Source organism: Heptranchias perlo, chromosome 28 (assembly GCF_035084215.1).
Source record: "Heptranchias perlo isolate sHepPer1 chromosome 28, sHepPer1.hap1, whole genome shotgun sequence".
Classification (NCBI taxonomy): domain Eukaryota; kingdom Metazoa; phylum Chordata; class Chondrichthyes; order Hexanchiformes; family Hexanchidae; genus Heptranchias; species Heptranchias perlo.
In genome coordinates, this window is record NC_090352.1 from 7,934,947 (window position 1) to 7,947,231 (window position 12,285).

The following is a 12,285-nucleotide window of genomic DNA, read 5'->3' on the forward strand; positions in this document are numbered from 1 at the left end:
AGTCAAAAATTATATTATTTATTACAACAAAACTTAGTTAAATTTATATCTGAGTAGATTACCTGTTCCATTGTCAGTATATGTGCTCTCTCCCCCCCCCCCCTCACCGACATTGGCTCATTCCCTAACTTCGGGGCGGGGCGAAGTGAGGGGGAGCCCATTTGGAATCTACCACTATTTTACAGAGGGAAGTTTTCATACTGAACTGTATTTATTGAAGAAATTGCACCGTATTTTAATCAGAAGACCATAACTTTAACATGATTTAGATTTAGATTTTTATTTTTACATTGAAGAATGAAGTCGCGGTTTAATTAGTTGAGGGGAGTGTAAGTGTCTTATTTCCTCCCCCCCCCCCCACCACCCCCAGAAGAATAGCCGAGGTGGTGGTGGGGCTCGAGCTGCCCTGACTGACTCTCTGTCAGGGGACGGTTCGCTCTGAAGTTGCTATTCCTGCTGATCCAGTCCGCCCGGTCACAGTAAGTACCGCAGCCGCTCGCTGGGTTAGACGCTGCCGCCGCTTCACGAGTAACAGGTAGCGGTTCAGTTACTGGTGTCCCCTCCCGGGCCGGTAGGGACAGCGTAGGCCGCTGGTGTCCGCGGGGTCCTAGCGCCGCCAGTACCTGTCTTTGTTGCTTCCTTTGCCCCAGGTTCAAACTTGGGGCCGAGGGGGAGCGAGCCCAGTCTCCAGGGGAGCGGAGGCTGTTTTGGGTTTAGTGAGGGTCAAGTGTCGGTCTGTGAATGTTCCCTATCTGCAGCACAAGGTAAGGTCAAGTGTTGCGCAATTCCACGGTCTCCTTGAAACTTGGTGTCTTGTCCATAGTAAAGTTTCCCTAATGTATTGGCTCCAAGTTTAGAAGGTGTCTTCAAACTCCCAAGTGTCACAAGCAAAGAAAACAAAAAGAGCAGTATTGTTTTGGAAAGCACCTGGCAATCTGCAACCTTCCCTCACCAAACGACAATTACATTCTGGTTGACCTTAGGACTTACTTTGGATCAGGGAATACCTGAGTGGTGACTCTGAGCCCTTTCCAAACTTCTTGTCTTTGTGGATCGCTTAGGTGAGTACTGTGAAATGTAAATTCCAGTTCCTGCTTAATTAGCTAACAAGAGCTTGGATTTATCCATCAAGAAGACAACAGCCCTTTCCATACCTTCCAGATATGCAGAGTCAAACAGAGTCTTAAATCTAAAGAAAGGAAACTACAAAGGTATGAGGGGTGAGTTGGTTATGATAGATTGGGAAGCCTCATTAAAAGGCATGACTGTGGATAAGCAATGGCTAACATTTAAGGAAAGAATGCATAAATTGCAACAATTATACATTCCTTTCTGGCACAAAAACACAAAAGGAAAAATGGCCCAACCATGGCTAACTTAAGAAATTAAGGATAGTATTAGATCCAAAGAGGAGCCATACAAAGTTTCCAGAAAAAGTAGCAAGCCTGAGGATTGGGAGCAGTTTAGAATTCAGCAAAAATGGACCAAGAGATTGATTAAGTGGGGAAAAATAAAGTATGAGAGTAAACTTGCAAGGAATGTAAAAGTGGACTGTAAAAGCTTCTACAAGTATGTAAACAGAAAAAGATTAGTGAAGACAAATGTAGGTCCCTTACAGTCAGAAACGGGAGAATTTATAATGGGGAATAAAGAAATGGCAGAGCAATTAAACAAATACTTTAGTTTTGTCTTCACAGAAGAGGACACAAATAACTTCCCAGAAATGCTAGGGAACCAAGGGACTAGTGAGAAGGAGGAATTAAAGGAAAATAGTATTAGTAAAAAATAGTGCTGGAAAAATTAATGGGACTGAAAGCCGATAAATCCCCAGGGCCTGATATTCCAGAGTACTAAAAGAGGTAGCCATGGAAATAGTGGATGCATTGGTTGTCATCTTCCAGAATTCTATAGTTTATGGAACAGTTCCTGCAGATTGGAGGGTGGCAAATGTAACCCCACTATTTAAAAAAGGAGGGAGAGAGAAAACAGGGAACTACAGACCGGTTAGCATAACATCAGTAGTAGGGAAAATGCTAGAGTCTATTATAAAGGATGTGATAATAGGACTCTTAGAAAATATCAATGGGATTAGAAAAAGTCAACATGGATTTATGAAAGGGAAATCTTGCTTGACAAACTTGCTGGAGTTTTTTGAGGATGTAACTGGTAGAATAGATAAGGGAGAACCAGTGGGGGTGGTTTATTTGGATTTCCAGAAGGCTTTTGATAAAGTCCCACATAATAGGTTAGTGTGCAAAATTAAAGCACATGGGATTGGGGGTAATATACTGGCATGGATTGAAAATTGATTAATAGACAGGAAACAAAGAGTAGGAGTAAAGGGTCTTTTTCGAGGTGACAGGCGGTGACTTGTGGGATTCCGCAGGGATCAGTACTTGGACCCCAGCTCTTTTCACAATATATATCAATGATTTGGATGAGGGAACCAAATGTAAAATTTCCAAGTTTGCTGACAACACAAAACTAGGTGGGATGGTGAGTTGTGAGGAGGATGCAGAGAGGCTTCAAGGCGATTTTAGACAAGTTGAGTGAGCGGGCAAATACATGGTCGATACAGTATGATGTGGATAAATGTGAAGTTATCCACTTTGGAAGGAAAAGCAGAAAGGCAGAGTATTTAAATGGTGATAGTTTGGGAAATGTTGATGTACAAAGGGACCTGGGTGTCCTTGTACACCAGTCACTGAAAGCAAACATGCAGGTGCAGCAAGCAGTTAGGATGGCAAATGGTATGTTGGCCTTCATTGCAAGAGGATTTGAGTACAGGAGCAAGGATGTCTTACTGCAGTTATACAGAGTCTTGGTGAGGCCACACCTGGAGTATTGTGTACAGTTTTGGTCTCCTTACCTAAGAAAGGCTATACTTGCCATAGAGGGAGTGCAACGAAGGTTCACCAGACTGATTCCTGGGATGGCAGGACTGTCGTATGAGAAGCGATTGAGTCGACTAGGCCTGTGTTCACTAGAGATTAGAAGAGTGAGAGGGGATCTCATTGAAACGTATAAAATTCTGACAGGGCTAGACAGACTGGATGCAGGGAGGATGTTTCCCCTGGTTTGGGGGGGTGGGGGGTCACAGTCTCAGGATACGGGGTGCATTTAGGACTGAGATTAGGAGAAATTTCTTCACTGAGGGTGGTGAACCTGTGGAATTCTCTACCACAGAAGGCTGTGGAGGCCAAGTCACTAAATATATTTAATAAGGAGCTAGATAGATTTCTAGATACAGAAGGCATAAAGGGGTATGGGGAGAGAGCGGGAATATGGTATTGAGATAGAGGATCAGCCACGATCTTATTGAATGGTGGAGTAGGCTCAAAGGGCCGAATGGCCTGCTCCTGCTCCTTTTTTCTATGTTTCTAGAACAAACCAGCAAATAAGAAACATAAAGGTAAATGGAATGTGAGTTGCCTGGGGTTGGTGTGCCAGATTGGTACGGCTAGAAGCCAGAATGAACTATAGTTTGAATAGCCCTTTAAGGGATAGACCAAGTTAGCAGCTAAGTAGCATAACTGTGTTCCAGATCCCAGCCTACTTGCCTGGAAGGCTGCAGGAGATTAGCTAGTACGGACCCCAACACTTATAGCGGTCGCGTTGGTGTTAACACGATTTGTTCGCCAGAAACAGTGAGATTCACTATATAAAAACTGATTTAATGCCTCATGTTTGAGATGAATAGGAGTAGGCCATTCAGCCCCTCAAGCCTGTTCTGCCATTAAATTAGATCATGGCTGATCTGTAATCCTTAACATCCTTACCTAACAAAAATCTATCAATCTCAGTTTTGAAATTTTCAATTGACCCAGCATCCACAGCTTTTTGGGGGAGAGTGTTCCAGATTTCCACTACCCTTTGTGTGAAGAAGTGCTCCAAATACATTACCCCTGAATGGCCCAGCTCTAATTTTCAGGTTATACCCCATTGTTCTGGACTCCTCCACCAGAGGAAATAATTTCTCTCTATTTACCCTATCAAATCCTTTAATCATCGTAAACACCTTAATTAGATCACCCCTTAAGATGTACAGTTTAAACCAAGCAAACTTAAAATACTAATGTATTTTCGTTCATCTTCATGCATCCTATTATAGCCAGATCAAGTAACTTCAGGATATGTGCTCCAATCTACAAGTCTGGTCTGACTATTATAATGCGTAAGGTACTAGTGATACTTTAATCCCCGATATCTTCATTTCTGTGACCGTACAACTTCAGTTTAATTCGTAACAGTTTGTCACAAAAATCCCCAGTACACAAAAAAAAAGTAAACATCGCACCGGTAGTGGGGTAGAAACATAGAAAATAGGAGCAAGAGTAGGCCATTCGGCCCTTGGGGCCTGCTCCGCAATTCAAAATGATCATGGCTGATTGTCTAACTCAGTACCCTGTTCCCGTTTTTTCCCCATATCCCTTGATCCCTTTTGCATTAAGAAATATATCTATCTTCTTCTTGAATACATCTAATGACTTGGCCTTCTGTGGTAGAGAATTCCACAGGTTCACCACCCTCTGAGTGAAGAAATTTCTCCTCATCTCGGTTCTAAATGGCATACTCCGTATCCTGAGACTGTGACCCCTGGTTCTGGATTCCCCAGCCATCAGGAACATCCTCCCTGCATCTAGTCTATCTAGTCCTGTTAGAATTTTATGTTTCGATGAGATCACCTCTCATTCTTCTAAACTCTAGTGAATATCGGCCTAGTCGACCCAATCTCTCCTCATACGTCAGTCCTGCCATCCCAGGAATCAGTCTGGTAAACCCTTGTTGCATTCCTTCCATGGCAAGGACATCCTTCCTCAGATAAGGAGACCAAAACTGCACACAATACTCCAGATGTGGTCTCACCAAGGCCTTGTACAACTGCAGTAAGCCATCCCTGCTCCTAGACTCAAATCCTCTTGCAATGAACGCCAGCATACCATTCGCCTTCCTAACTGCTTGCTGCACCTGAATGCTCGCTTTCTGTTTTTACAACCAAAGTGGATAACCTCACATTTATCCATGTTATACTGCATCTGCCATGTTCTTGCCCACTCACCCAACTTGTTTAAATCACATTGGAGCCTCTTTGCATCCTCCTCACAGCTCACATTCCACCCCAGCTTTGTGTCGTCTGCAAACTTGGAAATGTTACATTTAGCTCCCTCATCCAAATCATTGATATATATTGTGAATAGCTGGGGCCCAAGCACTGATCCTTGTGGTACCCCACTAGTCACTGCCTGCCACTCGGAAAAAGACCCGTTTATTCCTACTCTCTGTTTCCTGTCTGTCAACTAATTCTCAGTCCATGCCAGTATGTTCCCCCCAATCCCATGTGCTTTAATTTTGCACACTAATCTCTTGTGTGGGACCTTATCAAAAGCCTTCTGAAAATCCAAATACACCACATCCACTGGTTCTCCCCTATCTATTCTACTAGTTACATCCTCAAAAAATTCCAGTAGATTTGTTAAGCATGATTTCCCTTTCTTAAACCCATGCTGACTTTGTCCAATCCCGTTAATGCCTTCCAAGTGTTCTGTTATCACATCCTTTATAATAGACTCAAGCAATTTCCCCACTACTGATGTTAGGCTAACTGGTCTGTAATTCCCTGTTTTTTCTCTCCCTCCTTTTTTAAATAGTGGGGTTACATTTGCCACCCTCCAATCTGTAGGAACTGTTCCAGAGTCTCGAATTTTGGAAGATGACCACCAATGCATCCACTATTTCCAGGGCCACTTCCTTTAGTACTCTGGGATGTAGGTTATCAGACCCTGGGGATTTGTCAGCCTTTAGCCCCATTAATTTCCCTAGCATTTTTTTTTTACTAATACTGATTTCCTTCCGTTCCTCCCTCTCTAGACCCTTGGTTCCCTAACATTTCCAGGAGGTTATTTGTGTCCTCCTTTGTGAAGACAGAACCAAAGTATGTATTTAATTGTTATGCCATTTCTTTGTTCCCCATTATAATTTCCCCCATTTCTGACTGTAAGGGACCTACATTTGTCTTCACTAATCTTTTTCTCTTGACATATTTATAGAAGCTTTTAGAGTCAGTTTTTATGTTCCCTGCTAGTTTACTCTCATACTCTATTTTCCCCTCTTAATCATCTCTTTGTTCTCCTTTGCTGAATTCTAAACTGCTCCCAATCCTCAAGCTTGCTGCTTTTTCTGGCAATTTTATATGTCTCCTCTTTTTGGATCTAATACTATCCCTAATTTCTTTTGTAAGCCACGGTTGAGCCACCTTTCCTGTTTTATTTTTGCGCCAGACAGGAATAAATAATTGTTGTAATTCCTGCAGACGTTCTTTAAATATTAGCCATTGTCTATCCACCGTCACCCCTTTTAGTAAAGTTCCCCAATCTATCCTCGCCAACTCACACCTCGTACTTTTGTAATTTCCTTTATTTAGATTCAGGACCCTAGTTTCGGATTCAACTACTTCACTTTCCATCTTAATGAGGAATTCATCATGTTATGGTCGCTTTTCCCTAAGGGACCCCGCACAACAAGATTGTTAATTAATCCTTTCTCATTGCACAATACCCAGTCTAGGATCGCCTGTTCTCTAGTTGGTTCCTCAACGTATTGGTCTAGAAATCCATCACGTACACACTCCAGGAATTCCTCCCCCACAGTATTATTGCTAATTTGGTTTGACCAATCTATATATAAATTAAAGTCACCCATGATTATAGTTGAGTAAAACCGCATGTAAATCGGTAACTACAGGGAATTAACGAGGCGCAAAGAACTTGTTGAATTGCCTGAAATAGTCGATGCACTTAATGTGGTTTAAGCAGCGCCTTTGTAATTGACTCCTATGGTAATAGCAAATGGTTAGCGCTGTTTGTCTGATATAGGCGGCTGCCTATGATAAACATGGACAGTATAATTGTTGGGGATTGTATATATTAAAAAAAAACTGAGCTCATGCTGAATAAAGGGGCAAGAATGTTAGGTTTGTCTTAAGTACCAAATTTTGTTCTGATGGTCATTATAGTCTAGAACAAACCTGAGGAGGGTCTGTACTTGTGTATCTGATCATAAGTTCTAACTAGAAAAAGACTGGAATGAGCAACTGACTTTAGCGATTGTGCAGTTGAATTTGTCTCACCAGACTGTTGACTGGTTCTGTTTTTGAAAGGTTTGGGAGCTTCAGACAGGATGAGAATTGTGTAAGCTGATACTTTCTTTGCAGAGGAGAGGGGATTATTTCTAGCTGGTCTTTATTCTAAAGGTACAAATAGTTTTTTTAAAATGTGAGCGCTGTCAAAGCAAAAGAACCTGACTTTAATGCACCTGATCCATTACACTAATGATGGTTGCTCTCTCGTGTATCTGTATTAAATATTTGTTTTGTACAATCTGATGAGTCTCTACTGTTCATATTTTCTTGAGTAGGAGCGACCTGATAGCAGTATTTAAACGTAGGGACCAGTCAGATGCTAAGAGAAGCTTTCCTCGTGTTGCACTGCCCTTGTACATTCTGACAGTGGTTGATAAATAAGTGCTATCAGTCTCGGCCCCTGCCCACCACTGTCCACCTGGGCATCATTCGTGGGTCAACCTGTCTGCCTCCAGCCTGCCTGCCTCCTTCCCCCTTTCCCCCCCCCCCCCCCCACCCCAGGTGCAGAGCTACAGCCTGTTACCTTCAATGTTCAGATAGATAGTTAATAATCAGCAATAAACCAGTTACAGAAAAACTATCTGTACCTTTTTAGTATAGCTGGAACTAATCTGCCACTCCATAAATTGTGATGTGGAGATGCCGGTGATGGACTGGGGTTGACAATTGTAAACAATTTTACAACACCAAGTTATAGTCCAACAAATTTATTTTTAATTCCACAAGCTTTCGGAGGCTTCCTCCTTCCTCAGGTGAACAGTATGGAAATGACATTTTCGAATCCTTCGCATTTTAAAATCACAGAACAATGCCTGGTGATTACTGCCCGTTGCCAAGGCAATCACAGTGAGCAGACAGAAAGGTGTCACCTAAAAAGGCCACCGAATATACAAACCCCCAAAAAAAAGAAAGAAAGAAAGAAAGAGAGAGAGAGAGAAGGAAGACAGTCAATGACCCGTTATATTAAAAACAGATAACATTTGTTCGCTGGTGGGGTAACGTGTAGTGTGACATGAACCCAAGATCCCGGTTGAGGCCGTCCTCATGGGTGCGGAACTTGGCTATCAATTTCTGCTCGACGATTTTGCGTTGTCGTGTGTCTCGAAGGCCGCCTTGGAGTATGCTTACCCGAAGGTCGGTGGCTGAATGTCCATGACTGCTGAAGTGTTCCCCGACAGGGAGAGAACCCTCCTGTTTGGCGATTGTTGCACGGTGTCCGTTCATCCGTTGTCGCAGTGTCTGCATGGTCTCGCCAATGTACCATGCTCTGGGGCATCCTTTCCTGCAACGTATGAGGTAGACAATGTTGGCCGAGTCATAAATTGTGTGTGTGTTCATTCTCTCTGGATGTGGGCATCACTGGCAAGGTTGGCATTTATTGCCCATCACTAGTTGCCTTGACTGAGTGACTTGCTAGGCCACTTAAGAGTCAACTACATTGGTGTGGGACTGGAGTCATATATGGGCCAGGCTGTGTAAGAACAGCAGATTTTCTTCCCTGAAAGACATTAGTGAACCAGTTGGGCATTTACAATGATCTAAGTTCTAAAGCTCCGTGGTCATTTTTTTTTTTACTGATACCAGCTTTTTATTTTTAAACTGCCCTGATGGGATTTGAACTAGCGTTCTCAGGATTACTAGACCAGTAATATAACCATTACACTACTGTATGCTGGATGTTTTGTTTGTTCCTGGAACTCTGTTTTCTGGGAAGTGATTGGTTTACTGGCCAATTCTGAAGCCACAGTCTGGTCCATGACTGTTAATCTTGCTGTTCTGGGGGTATCCTTCACATGACCTGGCCTCCACCTAACCTCGACCCTAGCCTGAACCCATCACCCCAACCTGCTGCCTTAGCTAATCCTTTTCTTCAACTTTGAGCTGTTCCAGTAAACTAGTTCATAATAGCACTTGGTGCATCATTTCTCCAACAAGTTTCATTCAGATAAATGAGAGTGAATTTCTCCTTAAAATCAGTTTTCTTGTTTTGTAGTGCAGTATATGAAGGTTCCACTGTATATAACGTGATAAAACTATAGGATATGGTATAAGTCGCTAAATGAATGATGTCCTCAGCGCATTATGTTCTGCATTTTACAATTGTGCATCACTGGTGTGCTATCTTCTTTGTATCTATTGTATTAACATTATGCAGCCATACAATTTTTTTTTCTTATTGCCAAAATTAAAAATATAGGTAACCGCATTTGTAGTTGTTTAATTCACAACATTAATAATATCCCAGCATAAGTTCAGGCTCTGCCCCTCCATCTATTTTTGTGGGAAGAAAAGGGGGGAGAGAAGGAAGAGAGAGAAAGATAAATGGACATAGTGTGTGAGGCATATGATTGAGTGCAGGGGAGGGGAGAGATGGAAAGAATTAAGAGGAGGAAGCAACCAGAGAAAAAGATCTGTTTGTCCCTGAGCAGTGCCGCAGGAGAAATTTGATAGTCCACATACCTGAGATAACCTGAGCCAATTTGCTGTGAACTGCAAGAAGCTGTAAACAAAGTCTCACTAGCCCGCTACTGTAGTGGCGGCCAAAAGCAGCTCATACCTAACTACTGGCAGTGAGCACCTGGTATTAATATCTCTCATGCAATAAGGGGATGTAATCGACCATCTCGACACCTTGGCATTATTTCCTTTTAGTCTGTTCTGTGCAAGAGAGACAGAGCTCCAAGGCTATTAGGAAAATTTCTTTTTAAAAAAAAAATTGGAAGTGCACATTTGTGTACGAACTATTCAAATGTTCACTGTGCTTATGAATGAGATCTTTGTAGCTCATAACCTGAGAGAGATTTTTGGACTCTAGGGGAATCTAGAGATATGGGAATCAGGCGGGAAAGTAGGAACATAGGAACAGGAGTAGGCCATTCAGCCCCTTGTACCTGCTCCGTCATTTGATAAGATCATGGCTGATCTGTGATCTAACTCCATATACCTGCCTTTGGCCCATATCCCTTAATACCTTTGGTTGCCAAAAAGCTATCTCCGATTTAAATTTAGCAATTGAGCTAGTATCAATTGCCGTTTGCAGAAGAGAGTTCCAAACTTCTACCACCCTTTGTGTGTAGAAATGTTTTCTAATCTCGCTCCTGAAAGGTCTGGCTCTAATTTTTAGACACTGCCCCCTACTCCTAAAATCCCCAACCAGCGGAAATAGTTTCTCTCTATCCACCCTATCCGTTCCCCTTAATATCTTATAAACTTCGATCAGATCACCCCTTAACCTTCGAAACTCCAGAGAATACAACCCCAATTTGTGTAATTGTGGAGTTGAGGTCGAAGGTCAGCTATGATCTCATTGAATGGCGGAGCAGGCTCAAGGGGCCGTATGGCCTACTCCTGCTCCTATTATGTTCTTATGTCCCTGGGATACTGCAGGGATCGGTGCTTGGCCCCAGCTATTGACAATCTATATCAATGATTTGGATGAAGGGACCAAATGTAATATTTCCAAGTTTGTTGATGAGGGTGGGGGCCCTGAGCCTTGGCACTTGTCCAGAAAGGTTAGACGCAGGATGGCATGGGTACATGAGCCATGTGCCTGCAGAGCGAAAGCTTGCACTAGCACCGGGCAAACTAACACTACCCTGTGAGGATTTCTCAAAGGCTAGTGTGGTTACAAGATTCTGTGTTATTTGGGATGGACAGTTTAATTTTCTGACTAGGCAGTTATTCGTAATTTGGGGGATGAGGAAGAACTGGTTAGATAGTCATGCGTTAAGAGTTAATTTGTTGATCATTAATGCGCTTTGTTGGGCTTTCTTCAGTTTATCTAAATCTTCATGAATGTATTTCTAATAGATCTTTTATTATATTAAGTCCTCTGCTGTTAAAAGGGATGCTGCCGAATTGTCCTTCTCATCCACGCTATTCCAGAGAGGAAAGACGCTCCTCCTCTGAGTTCAGGGGAAGAAGTGAAAATGGGGGGAGGGGGAAAGACAGCTGACCCTGGGTTGTGTGACTCCTAGCAGCCATCTATGAGTAATACTGCTGGAGGCTTCAGAGGAGGTATATGGTTTACGAAGAAAATTAAAGGGACTCGTACCCTCAAAAATCAAATTAACCAACACCTCTGGCAATTGAAGCACCTCGTTATAGGATGGATGTAAAAGAAAAATGGAAAAGATGCAGCAGAGATTCATTGGGATGTTGGGGGGGAAAAAGGACGCACATTTATATAGTGCCTTTTATGACCTCAGGATGTCCCAAAGCTGTTTACAGCCAATTAAGTACTTTTTGAAGTGTAGTCACTGGAAATGCGGCAGCCAATTTGTGCACAGCAAGATCCCACAAACAGCAATGAAATAATCACCAGATAATTGTTTAGTGATGTTGGTTGAGGGATAAATATTGGTCAGGACACTGGAGAAAACTCCCCTGTTCTTCTTTGAGTAGTGCCATGGAATCTTTTACATCCACCTGAATGGGACTTGAACCCAAAAGCTTCTGATTTAGAGGCGAGGGTGCTACCCACTGAGCCATGGCTGATGCGGAGTAGGGGGTTAGCCACAAAGCGGCACTTGAGAAGTTGAAGCTTTTTTCTACTAGAGTTGAGAAGGTTGAGGGCTGACCTGACAGAAGCCTTCACGAGTGTGAAAGATTGTGATAAAGTCAATAGTGATGGATTGTTTCCACTGGTCAGTGAGATGGTAAGGAGAAAGTACAAATTTAAGGTATCAGTAATCACAAAATGAATTAAAGGGGCGATGAGAGAACATTTCTTTACACAGAGGATAGTTAGAACGTGGAGTTCTCTGCCGCAAACTGTTGTTGAAGCAGAGTCCATAAATTCTTTTAAAAGGAAATTAGGTAGTTGCTTGAAAAAGAGGAATGCTAAAAGGTGCGAGGAGCGAGCAGGAGGGTGGGATAGGACTAGGTAGTTCACGTGGACCTAACGCCAGCACAAACTTGATGGGCCGAATAGCCTATTTCTGTGTTGTAACATTTAATGAAGTTATGCTTAAGCAGATGTTGGGCAGTTCTGACTGACAGTTTACATTAGATATACAAAATAGTATGGTTTTTGCAGGTGGGAGACAATGAGAAAAGCAATGGATTGAAATTGCATGGAAGAAAATGAGAGTTGCGTTACTGTAATTTGATAGCTTAATAATTACAATCAGGTAGAAGGTAAATAA

At 42.5% G+C, this 12,285-nt stretch overlaps 1 protein-coding gene across 2 annotated transcripts in view; it reads left to right on the plus strand.

Annotated features, from left to right (window-relative positions):
* The first annotated feature begins 371 nt into the window (after positions 1 to 371).
* Positions 372 to 12,285, plus strand: part of porb (P450 (cytochrome) oxidoreductase b) — a 103,978-nt gene continuing 92,064 nt past the window's right edge. Inside the window, exon 1 of one of the 2 annotated variants that reach the window (XM_068007995.1) lies at positions 372 to 479. The gene's annotated coding sequence lies outside the window, so the exon portion shown is untranslated. Of the gene's footprint in view, positions 480 to 708; positions 765 to 12,285 lie in introns of those variants that run through there. The other variant, XM_068007996.1, reaches the window with a different exon arrangement.